General features: G+C 40.9%; 1 protein-coding gene across 3 annotated transcripts in view; it reads right to left on the bottom strand.

Moving 5' to 3' along the window:
• ACAD9 (acyl-CoA dehydrogenase family member 9) overlaps nt 1–15079 on the bottom strand; it is a 1114604-nt gene that overhangs the window by 100534 nt on the left and 998991 nt on the right. The gene's annotated exons all lie outside the window — the stretch shown is intronic.

The raw sequence follows: 15079 nt of genomic DNA, 5'->3' as shown, positions 1-15079 counted from the left end.
CCTCAATCCTAATAACTCTACTAGGGCCAGGAAACAAAATTTTCAACAACAAACAAATAAAACAGAGGGACAGGTTTATAAACCCAGCACCTCCCAAAGCTTCGGAATGAAGGTCCATTGCATGGTAAGCAGTGTGACTCAAAATACACTAGAAGACTGCATGATTACCACAAATTTATTCTGGAACTGACTGGTATGACTCTCTTGGATAAAGGAGGTGCAGCCTGTGGTAGGGTACAAGCAAGGTGTGACTGGTCATAGGACTCAGTGGCAAAATAAACAAATGTAAATTCAAAATTCCATTAACTATCTAACTACAAATGACAACACGATTACACATTCTCAGCGCTTAGCATTTAAAACAGACATTGAAGAATATTTCTCATTCACATCAGGATAAATCAGCATAGAAATCTTATTCTGCCACTGATTCTCAATGGTTAAAAACACTTCAAATAATCTCACTTCATACTCCATTTAACCATGTGTAAAACCAGAAACTTACAGGCATGACATGTTCTTTGTTTCTTTGTATACAGTTAAATGCAGTGTAGGGATCCTGCTTAGACAGATCCCTAATTTGCTTATAAATGCATTACTTTAAAGTGTTGGAAATCTTTGCTGTATAAAATGTTGAACACACTAGTGCCAGAAACGAGACATACAGATTACCATTACTGTAATGCACTTTGAATATTCCTGAAAATAAAAAATATTTCCTAAAAATTAGATGTACAAATTGTTGACTTCTTGCAATGAACTTATAAAAACTACAAGTACAATAATGAACAGTCCTGTAAGACTGTACTTATAACACAGCTGCAGTATATGTACAGACTTGTTTGCTGACCAAGAAATTTTAAAATGGTGCTGACAATCTGCTTGCTATGTGGCTTTATGGAACAGCTTTGCCTCCAATCAAAGTCCAGTGGAGAGTCGATTATCTGAACTAATTGGGGCCTACAGTAGTTTGGATAATCAAACATATAACTGAACTTGAACTGAATAAAAAAAAAAACCTTCTAAAATCTTGTTTTTTTTTCCTGTATGCAGGAATACAGTTTTCAATCATTCAGTGATTCCAGTGGACAGTAAAGAATACTAGCTAGATAAATGCTCAAATAAAATACTCAAGTGAATATGTAATATTTACATTCAGACTTTATGATTTTTCCAACACAAAAACTTTGAAAGGCTGGTTTGGATAACTGATGTTTGGATAATCAAACCTCTACTGTATGTAACCACATCTCTCACACACACTGTCAGTTTAAGTTCTACATGGCCATCAGTAAACATGAGGAAATTGCTACATTGTCTTAGGATGTCCATTTCAACCAAGCTGGTTAGAGACAATTGAAAACGTGCAAATCCATGGTTCCAGATACTTAATAATGGGGGCAAAAGAGAAAATAAAGCCTTTAAGCTTTAGAGTTGTTTTACTGGAGTGCTGTCTGTCTAAATGAACAGTTTAAGTTAACACATGTACCGCAATGCACTTCTTAGTGTAAATCGGGCTCTTCACGCACTCACTGGGGGAAGTGTTAAGGTATTAATTTGGGGTTAGCTTGAGGTAGGTCAAGATTGGCTATAGACATGCAATGACGTACCATTGATCAACTCTACAGTTTATACAACTAAAATGGGGAGGTACAGTTGCCTAAAGTTCCTAAGAGAAAAATCTGAAAATGAAAGTGCCTGCATCTATGTCAAGTACAACATGCAGGACTGTGTAGTGTTACCACCCACACTCAAGCTGAGTGTAAAATTGAAATAACCAATAAGAAAGTAGTTAGAACTACGCTCAATAATGTCTGCTCCACAGAAACAGCTTCAAATTAGTCACTGGCATCAAATAACCACTACTGCTCTCAGCAAGCTCACACCCAGACTAGAAAAATCAAGAAAAAAAAATGTACTTTCATGTAGAATTTACTTACAAATGAAAACGAGTGTCAAGTCATCAGGAAAACAATTGTATTAGCTAAATGGAGATTTCATTTAATGAATTAACATAGGAGAAGACTCGGTATAACAAAATGGAAGACGTATTATCTACAAAAACAATCAAGCGATTAAGAAACACACAATGCCAGCTATTTTTTTACATTACGCTGCACCTCAGTTAAAAAGTGGTAAACGTAACAACACAGGCAACACACACAGATTAATAGAAGGGGTGCAATCAGATACTTACACCACCAGGTGACTGTTAAGAGAGAGATCCAACAAGTTTAGCTAAACAAATGAAAATCTTATATTTTTTAAACAAACAAAAAAATACTAAAATTGTCAAACATAAGTGCTAGAATTTATTGTGCTCTCCTGGATATGTTGTAAAGTTTAAAGCTTGAAAAATACCAGAAAAGCTTCTCTTGGCAAGCGTGCTTCAGCTCTCTCTCCAAAAAGTATTGGGTAAAACAGAGGGAAATGATCACCAGTACTGGAATCTTAAGCCCAGTGTAAAAGAGAAAGAATAAATAAAGTATTTAGAACTCTAGTCGATAATGTCTACCCTTCAGAAAGGGTGGCCCATTATTCCTGTCACCGAATAACCACTACTGTCCTCAGCAAGTTTATACCCGACAAGAAAACTTTAAGATTTCAAGTTGTAAAAGTAAGAAAAGTAGTGGAAAGACAGGGAAAACGTGTTTTAGTTAGAATGAAATGTTATCTAATGAATTACCAAAGTGGAACACTTGGAGTAACAAAATGTTGTATCTATTAGTTACATAAAAAACAAAAAAGTTTAAGAAATTCAATTAAATAAGCAAAAAAGTACCGAAATCATTAAATGACTATAAGTGCAATGATTTAAAGTGCTTTCCTGGATATTTTGTAAGGAGCAAGTTATCACAATAACGTGATAACAGTAATACATGAGTGCCTAAAGGATCAATGATGGGGACTGTGCTCTTATCTACAGTTTACTATCAAAAGGGTGATCGTACTTCGTTCAATTTAAGTTAGTCTGAATGCCCAATTTGATAATATTGAAAGAATGAAAAAATAAATGTTGAAATGTACAACAGCGAATGCACTACAGCATTTGCTGTTGTGAATTTCAACATTTTAATGCAAATCACACTATAGTGGAGATCGGGAAATGTACCCTTTTCCTCACTGTAGTGCAATTTCAGAGTCTGTGTATACATATATATATATATATATATATATACACATATATATATATATATATATATATGTATATATATATGTGTGTGTGTATATATATATATATATATATATATATATATATATATATATATATATATATATATATATATATATATATATATATATATATATACACATATATATATATATATATATATATATATATATATATATATATATACACACACATATATATATATATATATATATATATATATATATATATGTGTGTGTGTGTGTATATATATATATATGTGTGTGTATATATATATATATATATATATGTATATGATATGTATATATATATATATATATATATATATATATATATATATATATATATATATATATATATATATATATATATATATGTGTGTATATATATATATATATATATATATATATATATATATATATATAAAAGCGGGGTGTGGGGGTGCAGGGCTTGCTGCAAATGTTCTTTACTGTATTTTGCAGGACATTACACCTTCTTGCAAAGATAATGGAGCTTGGTTTTGTAGGAACTGATGGTTAGACTGTAATGGAAGACCTGTACACTTAAAATATTTGGAGAAGATTTTGTAAGTTGTTGAAGTCAAAAGCAAACTCAAACAAGTCTGTTAGTAAAGCAGTTAAAAGAGAACTGCATGGAGTGATATGGTTAAGTAAGAGTGAACAACAGAGTCAAAAAAGTAGACAGATTCAGTGTTTCACGGAAGGACAGTAGTGGTATAAAAGTCCATGTATAAACAGTAGACAATGAAAATAATATAAATGAGTGGATTAGCAATGAAAGAAACAACTCTTCTGGAAGGCTAAATGAAGGGTTCAGGACATTACACCTTGCGGAAGTGCGAATGTTCGAAAAATGTCAAATCCGAAGTTCTCGACTTCTGCGTTTGACATGTTTTGCAGTCATTCTTTTGTTTTTCGTTTCTTTAGTTTGGGAATACGATAACTCGCACAAAGTGTGATCGCACAAGTGATAGTACACCATTATCTACAAGGAGTGTGGGGTTTTCCAAAGATAATGGAGCTTGGTTTTGTAGGAACTGATGGTTAGACTGTAATGGAAGACCTGTACACTTAAAATATTTGGAGAAGATTTTGTAAGTTGTTGAAGTCAGCGGAAGTTCAGAGGATTAACAGGTTGTTGGTGCAAAGCACCACACTGGTTTCTCAAAGGTCTGTAGAAAGATTACTGAACGGGATCAAAAAGCAGTTAATCTAAGTAGGGGCTGGAAACTGTGTTATTAAAGCAAACTCAAACAAGTCTGTTAGTAAAGCAGTTAAAAGAGAACTGCATGGACGTGATATGGTTAAGTAAGAGTGAACAACAGAGTCAAAATTTTTTTTAAATAACTCTACAAACGTGCCTGTGTGAAGAGTTTTGTATATATCCAAGTAGACAGATTCAGTGTTTCACGGAAGGGCAGTAGTGGTATAAAAGTCCATGTATAAACAGTAGTTTTGGAAAAAAATGCTGTGATCATCATGAATAAATAAGCTCATATTTATAGGAATTCTTCAAAGTGTTTACAGCAATATGGTGACAATGGTCAGGATGTCTAGGGTTAATCAGTGATGGTAATAGCTGTCTTACATCTATCTGTGATTATATATGAGTTTAGAATACAATGAAAATAATATAAATGAGTGGATTAGCAATGAAAGAAACAACTCTTCTGGAAGGCTAAATGAAGGGTTAGGGGTGAAAAGCTTTTGTTGGGATTTTTAATTAGGAGAGGGTAAAAAGATGTTGTATAGAGAAGGTCCGGCTTTTCTGGGTTATGACTGCAACCAATACAATGGTTTTCTGAGACAGATATCTGCAGTCTGATGTAGCAACAGGCTGCTATCTTCTCACTTGCAAAGATTACAATCCAAGTGGTGTCAGTTATGTAAGGTAAATCTCCTTCAAATATTGTTTTACAGCAAGCTGAGCAGTTACAGATGGAAAACTTTGTATACTGGCAGAATCTTCAATGAAAAACAGACTAGTCTGGTATTAGACACAACATTCAGGTAATCCTATATATTTGAGGGAATGAACAAGAATCAGACTATGACCTTGTTGTCACACCAATGGCAAAATGTGTTCAGTTTCAAAATTAACATTTTTTTTGATGTATGGTACTTTAGATTCTTTTAATTTAGATATTACCTTCACTGAGGAAACTCTGCTGTTGGGAATCAGTTTGTAGATGAGAGATCTGAGGTTTTGGTGTACTACATTACATTGTCTTACTGCTGAGATATGTGATTTATACAGAAGTTAAGTTATTGGAGAAATCAACATTTGAATTAAAAGAACGAATCACTGCTATTTTGGTCAACTCAGAGCTATGAGGATTATTATTTCTTTTTTTTTAATTCACTCTACTTTTAGCAGAGTCTCAGAATCACAGGAGTTTGGAAATGGATTTACTATAGCCTCACTCAAAATGACTGAGAATTTGGTCACAACTGCATATTTGTCAGGAAGCCTGGAACAAAGAAGAGGAAGACAGCAATTATGATGCTAAGTAACAGATCAGTTTTTGTAAAACCCCAAGTTTCCAGTCAACATCAGGAGGCTGACCTCATCTAATCATCACTCACAACAGAGGGAACCCTCTCTGCTTAAAGTGTCTGCCAAGGTGTTTCCCCTTGACATGGAATATAAACAGAGTGAAGTATAAATGTATCTATATAGCCTGATGCCATGTCTCATAGATCATATACATCTTAGCCTGTGAAGAGGGAAGAAATTAATTATTCCCTATTTGCTGACATACTAAGTCATGTGATGCTGCCTGTGACATTTGGCAGAATCCCAGGTTTAAGAAAATACTGAAAATCTACAGGCAGAATTCAATAAAGCCTACACTAAGTGCATACTAAATGTACACAATATGTATTCAATAAAATTCTAATCACATTTTTTGTGCTTTCTAGTCACTCAGAAAGATTACATTAAGTGTACATATAGTCTATACTTTGTGGTAACCTTTATGAATCCCTGTCATTATTTAAAGCTGCAAAGATATTAGTATGAAAACTAAAATTAGGAGGAAGAAGGTGTGTGTTATATGTCTATGCTGTATGTCCACTCAGTATACTGCGCACTTTGTGTAAGCTTTGCTGAATCTGTCCCTATAACAGCTAGTTTCATATCTCTTTGAAGCTGATGAGTTTTCATTTGAGGTGGATACTACTGGCATTAAAAATTGGGGAAGACTATTACTGTCTGCTACTAAAGCAGAACAACAACAAAGGAAAATGCCTTGGATGATATCATTCTGATTGTGACACCACTGCCTTCAATAAATACCACCAAAAAGGTGTATTGCAATAACTAAGTAAAGCGATTCCACAGGCTGCACACGTGTTACTGATTTTTTTCATGTGAAGTCTATAGTTGGTTATCAATAGACTGGATTAAAAGAATCACTCCAGGATTAAAACGAAAGAAAAAACATTGGTTTGCTGTAAAATAAAAGTTACTACCTATGTGCAACCTGTTTTGAGGGTGGGTAATAATAAAGGACCTTGTGTCTAAAACAGTATTTAGAAAACTGTTTGCCTGAGAAACAGCAGAGCTAACATTTGGTAGTTAAGAGTAATTGGAGAATGGCTATGAAAATATTCTAGACCATCAAATGGCAAGCTCTAGATTTTTATATGATTGTGCTTGCATCAGGCAGTCATGCATATAACGGTAGGTACGCATTCTTTGAAGTCTGAAGTGGGCAGAAAATGCAACCTGGTATTTGATGAAGACTCCTGTGCAAACGTGAAAGGTCAACTAGCAAGCAGGTAAGGTGACAATATGAATTACTCAATCTCAGAAACTCCCTATGACCCGATGAAATGACTTGTGGACAAAAGCATCCTTCATATTCAAGTGCATTCTGCACCAAGACAGGAAGAAAAATGTGTATTGTCAACATCAAGAACTTCAATGTTTTTATACAGTTGTTGAGATACGTTAGATCAAAAATATCTTCCAAAGACCATCCTTCCTTAGAAGGAAAAAAAAAAACATTGAACAGAAACCTCTATCTGTCTCTGAATGCGACACGTTGAATAAGTATCTGCTTTGTCTTAATATTTTTGATCCAGGAACCAGCAATGAGGAAGCCAAATTATGTGGTGTAACTTGTAGTGACTATCTCCCTTAGCCATTTTGGGAGGTTAGAAGATGTTAGCTTCTTGAAAAAAATACAATACCATCCTTTTAGTTGTTGGGGGTTTTGCATGGAAGCAAATAAAAAGAGGACCTAGAGAGAACACTCTTCCCTTTTCAGAATACTGGTATTACTGTGGCTGATTCTCCCTCTAAAATGCTGCTTACACCAAAATTGGCTTCTCTTTTTGTATTGGTGCCTTTTGGTCCACTTTCCATAAAATAACAAGACTAGATGGAAAATTAGGAACTAGGACAATGAAACTAAAATTTAGCATTCTCCATGTCTTGCCTTCCTTATCTAATTGCTGTAACAGCTTTCCTGAGGAAGGACCAAGCATCAGACAGCTTATAGAAAGGAGAATATAGGATTTGAACCCCAACATCTTCTGGGAAATACTGGGTTTTCCAACATGAAAATCTGTGTAAAACTGTAACTTGTAAGCAGCTGCCCTAAAGCTATCACCTTCTGATTCATACCCATACTTAATATGGGATCTCAACTTGTCTACAGACTAAGTCACTTTTGCTATATTATTTTTCAAAGAGGCACATTGAATTCCCTGAGTTAAGGTGTCTGTCCACCTAATTAGTATTTTCATTCTAGTTCTGCTAGATTATGGACCTACTGGCTAGGGTAGTAGAAATATAGATTTTCTTCCCAAATCTATCTATGGATTTACTTTACATTATCAAGTCACCTTTTTCTTTGACACGTTCAGTGCTGCAAGGCCGATTACACCCATGTTTTGTACAAAAACTTGTACCCATTAAAATGTCATGATGTTAAGTTGTCAATCTCGCCTTCATTCTTGCTTGATGGGTTCGGAGCCGATCCTCGGCTCCAACTCGGCACTTGCTAAGCTCGAGAGTCACTTTTACCAGCTCGAGGCAACCCCATATCCCATGATGCAAGGCGGTAAGTACCAAGATCTCGTTTGCCGCTTCGCTGATGAGGTCCTCCTTTTACCAGCTCCTGGTAAGTGATTTGCTACTTTGCTATTTTAGCCCCTTTTATCAAAAAAACCCTTAATTGTTAGTTTTATTTGAGTTTTAAACCTTTTCTGACAGAAAATTCTCTGTCTCTTCTTATTTTTTTAGTCAGACTTTCACCCATCCCATCCCCCCCCCTGTTAGGGTGTGTGTGTGTGTTTTCTAGTTATACCTTTTGGTATATTTAATTTAATTTCTTTGACTGGTGTGTGTCTGTGTTTACACCATGTCTAAAGAAAGGGTCTCAGGCTTTAAGAAGTGTGACTCGTGCTGTCAGAAAATGTCTCTGACAGACCGTCACACTTCTTGCCTGTATTGCCTGGGGCCTCTTCACCTGCAGGACTCCTGTGCTATATGTCATTCTTTCAGCCAGAGAGTCCTGCAGGAAAGAAGAAATAAGTTGATTTTGAGGGGCCTTCTTAAGCCGGAGGGCTCTCCGGCTAAGTCGGCTCCATCCAAGACTTCTAAGTCTTCCAAGGCCCAGGCTTCTGTGTCCAAGCCTGCGGCCTCGCTCCGACTCGTTCTGAGTCGAGATCGGCTCTGGCTGGAGCCGATTCTGGCTTAACTAAGCCTTCGGCACCGATGGCTATCGGTGCCGATTCTGGTTCGACCACTTCGGTGTCGGCTCTGATCGGTTCCGACCACCATGTGGCTCAGGCATCGGTGTCGGCTCCGATCGGCTCCGACACCGTTACTTTGTGGCTGTATCGGCTCGGCTGGAGCCGATGCATCAGCTACCTGTCGGCTCCGATAAGTTGTCGGCTCCGACAGGTTCAATAGTTTCATCGGTTCCGATGGCTCCTTCGAGGAAGAGGTCTAGGTCTCCTTCCTTGGAGCCGATACTTCGGCTCGGCTTCACCTCTCCTCTCGAACGGAGCCATCGGAGCCGATCTTCAAGGTCATCCAGGCTTTCTGACCATGATTTAGAGAGAGTGGTCAGTAGATTACTTAAGTCACAGGCACTGGCCCAAATGTTACATAGTCCGTCTCAACAGACGGCTATTGGTCCACACCCATTGCAGTTCCTCCTTCAACTCTACCCCAGAGCTTGGAGTTGGAGTCTTCGGAATGGTTACTGCTACGGCTGAGGGACAGATACCCCTTCTGTTCCTTCAGCCTCTACTCTTATCTCCTCTTGAGACCTTCCTTAGAGGGATTCGTGGCCGGGCTTCCATGGTCTCCTCCGAGGGGTGAGTGGCATCGGACCCTTGTCCGAACCCGCTCTTCCCCTTGGAGCCTCGGCCTTGGTGAGCTCGGCTCCGACATCTGCCTCGGAGACTTCCCTTCGGTGGTCCCTGGAGTTCCTAGCTCTTGAACGGGTTCTCTCGGACCTTCCTGGGAGGGGAGCATTCGAGGTGATGAAGAGTGTGCTGGCCACTGGTATCAGCCAGCAGTCTGTTCCCTTAGCTCCTCCCTCTATAGTGCCTGTTGACATCTCTGCCACTTCTCTTGCTACAGGACCCAGAGATCCTCCGCCTCAGGTTTCCCCATTGGGAATATCCCCCTCTTCCGAGGATTCTCCTGATGTTTGGGAGATCCTCCTAGGAAGAGGACCTGTAAGAGGAAACATGTAGACTCCCCCGAGTCTATCACTTCAGATACTGACTTAGATGAGTCAGAGGGATCCCCAAGATCCCCCTCTGAGGATGTCTCCTTCTCAGACATCCTAGAACTCCTTAGACAGAGGGAAACTGGCCCACCAATAATCCCTCTGAGGATGAGTCAGTATACCTAGAGGCGTTTGGATCTCGGCCCTCCACCTCCTGGGTGTCTCCGCCTTCGACCCCTTATGCAGGTTATTGCCCGAAGGCATGGGCTGCTCCTGACTCTGTAGAGCCAGTCCCTAGGAGGCCTTCAAAATTTATTACTGCCCCGTGTGATAAGCAATTCCTCACTAAGGGTGTCCCCGCTGATGCCATGGTGGTGGCTGCTGCCACCAAGAAGGAACTTGCAGATCCTTCCGTGCCGTCCATCCTCCTAATAAGGACTCTAGGACCATGGATAGGTACGGTAAGCGGATGTTTTCCTCAGCGACCTTTGCTATGCGTTCGCTGAATTACCTATGTCACTTCACCAGACTCCAAAGGGATATCCTTAAGGAGCTAGGTGATGTTGTACAGGATCCTACAGCTGCAGGAGCTCAGGAAAAAAATTGCTTCGCAGCTAGGAACCCTTAATTCCATTGCAAACTCCTCCATGCGGCTAATATCATATGCTGCTGATGGAGCGAGTAGGGCCGCAGGTACAGGTGTGGCTCTTAGACGCCAAGCCTGGATGCGGCTATGTGACTTTGCAGATCCCTTTAAGGCGTCCTTCACAAATTCTCCCTTTGATGGGTCAGCTTTGTTTGGCCCTCAAGTGAAGGAAACTTTGACCAGGTGTGAGCAGGACGGCAAGACTCTTTCTCGCGTAGGAGTCCGTTTTTCCACCCCTTCTAGACCTTACCCCAAAGGACAGAAAGGTGGCAAAATGTGGTTCCACAAATCCCAAGGAGTCACGCCAGATTCACGTGGTCAGTTTACCCCTAGAGGCAGAGGGGGTAACAACAACAGACGCTCTAGAGGCAGAGGGTTCCAAAAAACCAGGGAAACAGAGAGCCTCTCTCTGACAAGCCCTTTCAGCATCCCTGAGATGTTGCCCGGCTGTCCCTCCTTGGAGGCAGTCGGGGGAAGATTATCACTGTACCCAGAAGCCTGGCACTCCCTCACTCAAGACAGATGGGTACAGTCGATCATATCCAAGGGTTACATAATTCCTTTCGAGGAAAGTCCTTTCTACCCCTCAAATTCCCTTCCAGATGTACCACCCGGTCTAAGGGAAATTGCAGAGTTAGAAGTCTCAAAACTACTGCAAAAAAGAGCCATTCAGCCAGTTACAACAGACCATTCAGAGCCGGAATCTACTCAAGGTTCTTTTGGTCCCCAAAAAGACGGGAGACTGGAGACCAATATTGGATCTCAGCAGACTCAACAAGTCTGTGAGGAAGACAAGATTCCGAATGGTCACTCTTCAGTCAATTCTGCCCTTCTTACAGAAGGACAACTGGATGTGCTCAATAGATCTTCAGGATGCATACTATCACATCAAAATTCACAGACGCTCCAGGAGATTTCTCCGCTTTCGGCTGGGGTCCAGTCATTTCAGTTCAGAGCCCTGCCCTTTGGTCTCACTACAGCCCCAGAGTGTTCACCAAATGCATGGCAGTGGTCACGGCTCACCTGAGACGTCAAGGATTCCAGGTGTTTCCGTATCTCGACGACTGGCTCCTTTCAGCCACCACCAGGCATCAGCTTATTCAAGCCAGGGATTACACAATAAAGCTTTGTACTCTTTTGGGCATCTCGATAAACTTCGAAAAGTCATCCTTATTGCCCTGCCAGTCTATTACTTTCATAGGCGCAAACTTAAACACTGTTCGGATGTCAGCTACCCTTACAGATCAAAGAGTTTCAGACATTCAAAGTCATGTCAGGATCATTCTAGCCAACAAGAAAGTACAGGCCAGAATGGTTCTAAAGGTATTAGGCCTCATGGCTGCGGCCATTACTCTTCTTCCCTGGCTCGCTTCTACATGCGCCTTCTTCAGTGGATGCTGTTCACACAGTGGTCGTACCAACAACTTCCAATGCGTCACCAGATTCTGGTGACACAGACTTGCAAAGATCATCTTGCTTGGTGGATCACATCTCCCCAGGTTCACCAAGGCAGACACTTTGTAACCCCATCCCCGGTAGCCACTGTCACCACGGATGCCTCCCTGATCGGGTGGGGGGGTCATTATCAGGGCAGGATGGTTCATGGGACGTGGCAGCCGTTTGAGTACCACCTGCACATAAATGTCCTGGAGATGAGAGCGGTGCTTTTAACGCTGCAAGCCCTCAATGACTTTCTTCCCGTAGGGACAATTGCAGTCCACACAGACAACATGTCTGTAGTTTGGTATATCAACAAACAGGGCGGAACCAAGTCCTACCCCTTGTGTCGAGAAGCGCTCAGACTATGGCAATGGGCAATCTCCTCTCATCGGTTTCTGGTAGCAACGCATATCCCTGGGAAAACCAACATTGTAGCGGACAGATTGAGCAGAGCTATTCTCATGCCTCATGAGTGGTCTCTCAAGCAATCTATAGCGGAAGAGATTTTTCTGGAATGGGGTCGTCCATGTTGCGATCTTTTTGCTACTCCCCAAAACAGCAAATGCCCAGACTTCTTCTCTCTCTTCCCTCTTCCATGCCATCCCCCCAGAGACGCTCTGACCCAGGATTAGCCCCAGGGACTTCTTTATGCCTTCCCTCCATTTCCTCTGATCCCTCAAGTTATCCAGAAAGCAACCGTTTTGAGAGCCAAATTGATTCTCATTGCTCCTTACTGGCCTCGACAAGTTTGGTTCCCGTTCCTCCATCGTCACCTTTTGGTGCAGCCGTGGCATCTGGACCCAGTGCCAGATCTTCTGATTCACCAATCCGGTCAGCTGCACCGGTCTATCCCTTCTCTCAACCTCACAGCATGGTTGCTCCACTTCCTTCCTTAGCCAGGCTTCCTTTGATCTCTAACCCTGTTAGAGACATCATAGTAGCTTCTTTAAAATCCTCTACCAGGAGGATTTATGCAAGCAAATGGAAACGTTTCTCTTATTGGGCTAAGGCCAAGAATATTGATCCTTTCACTGCCCCTGTTCAGGCAGTCCTGGACTTCTTAGCAGAGATTTTTCATGCAGGCTCCTCTTCTTCCACAGTCAGAGTTCAATTGGCTGCTATCTCGAACTTTCATGTCGGGATTGCAGATCACAATATTATGTCCCATAGGCTCTGTAGGGCCTTCTTGAAAGGAATTTTTCTGCTAAAGCCTCCAATCAGGAATCCTCCTCCTCAGTGGGATCTAAATTTAGTGCTGACATCCTTGATTCTTCCCCCCTTCGAGCCAGCTGTTTCTTGTTCCCTGAAATTTCTTTCTTGGAAAACTTTATTCCTAGTGGCCATTACATCGGCCAGGAGGGTGTCTGAACTTCATGCTCTATTGGTTCGACCCCCCTATTTGGTTTTTCACAAAGACAGAGTATCATTGAGAACTAATCCGACCTTTTTGCCTAAGGTCGCCTCAAAGACCAATTTGAATCAATCCATTGATCTCCCTGTATTTTTCCCAAACTATTCAGACAGAGCCGAACAAAAACTACATTATCTTGATGTCCACCGTCAACTCAGATATTATTTGGACAGAACAAAAAAATTTAGGAAATCTGATCAACTTTTTGTTTCCTATGCGGATAATAAGAAAGGCCTTCCTGTCTCTAAAGTGACCTTGTCTAGATGGCTTTCTTCGGTCATCTCTGAAATTTATCTGCTCAGGGGAAAACAGCTGTGCTCAAAACCTAAAGCACATTCAACTAGGAGCTTAGCTACTTCTACAGCCTTTCAAGCTAGACTTCCTTTAGACACTATTTGTGCAGCGGCCACTTGGGCCACTCCTCATACTTTTGTTTCCCATTACAAATTGGACTTGGCCTCCAGGGACAGAGCCAGTTTTGGTTCTACAGTCCTCAAGAGTCTGTTCCATTGAGCCACCCAGGATAGAGGTGCTAGGACGGTCCCATCAAGCAAGAATGAAGGCGAGATTGACAACTTAACATTAAGAAGTTATGTACCTACCATAACGTTCCATGTTAGTTGTCTTCTCTCGCCTTCTTTCTTGCGACCCTCCCTCCTTCCCCCAGGCCTGGACAGACCTTTCTATAAGAAATTATTATGCTGAAGCCCATTCAGACCTGGTCCTTCTTCCATCCTGTAAGTTTTCTTTCTTCCTTTTGGAAGTGTTTTTATGCTTGGTGCTATTGCCCTTTGTCATCAAACGAGATCTGGGTACTTACCGCCTTGCATCATGGGATATGGGGCTGCCTCGAGCTGGTAAAAGTGACTCTCGAGCTTAGCAAGTGCCGAGTCAGAGCCGAGGATCGGCTCCGAACCCATCAAGCAAGAAAGAAGGCGAGAGAAGACAACTAACATGGAACGTTATGGTAGGTACATAACTTCTTATTTCCTTGCGGTATGTGACTGGAAGTCAGGCAGTAAGAAGAGCTCAGAAAATATGTATTAAAGTAATTTACGGAAGAAAAGTAAAGCTCTTTAAGCCTCAGCATGTTTATCATACAGGCAGTTCTCACAGGATTTTCTGCTAATATCACTAAAATTCTCTGGGACATCACATAAGCACTCAGAGGAGGGATGTGGAACAGATACAGTTTAGGGTTACCTCCCATGTCTAAGTGTGATGGAAATGTTCAGGTAGTTTTGGTTCCCATTCTGAGTAGACAGCTTCCATCAAGTCCCTGTTCTCTATACTGGAGATTCATAAATGGGATACACTTCACATGACAAGCCCATCAACCTCCTCAATCCTCTGGGAGATGCAAGCAGGCAACACCTTTATACTTTACTCCCTACTTGGCCAGCTCCTCCATTACTTAGGCCACTACTTAAACCTGAGCTGGCTGGGTCATAATCAGGACTCTACTCTGCTATGCCCCATAGCCAGCTAACAATAGGGCCATTCTTAAGGCAAGCACAGGAAGTAGTTACTCCTCTGGTGGACAGGCTTCATACAACATTTTCCAGACAGTGGTTCTTTGTCACACAGCAAAAATAAACGTGAAACAAACAAATCATTCAGAAAGATTTATTTTGCAACTACAAGCCATTAACTCTCTTAAGTAAAGGACAGGAACAGTAGTCCATTTTCTGCAAT

This window comes from Protopterus annectens, chromosome 7.part0 (genome assembly GCF_019279795.1).
Source record: "Protopterus annectens isolate FY-2018-M chromosome 7.part0, PAN1.0, whole genome shotgun sequence".
NCBI lineage: Eukaryota > Metazoa > Chordata > Ceratodontiformes > Protopteridae > Protopterus > Protopterus annectens.
Note: the sequence above shows the minus strand (reverse complement) of the source record. Positions and strands in the feature narration are given on the sequence as shown.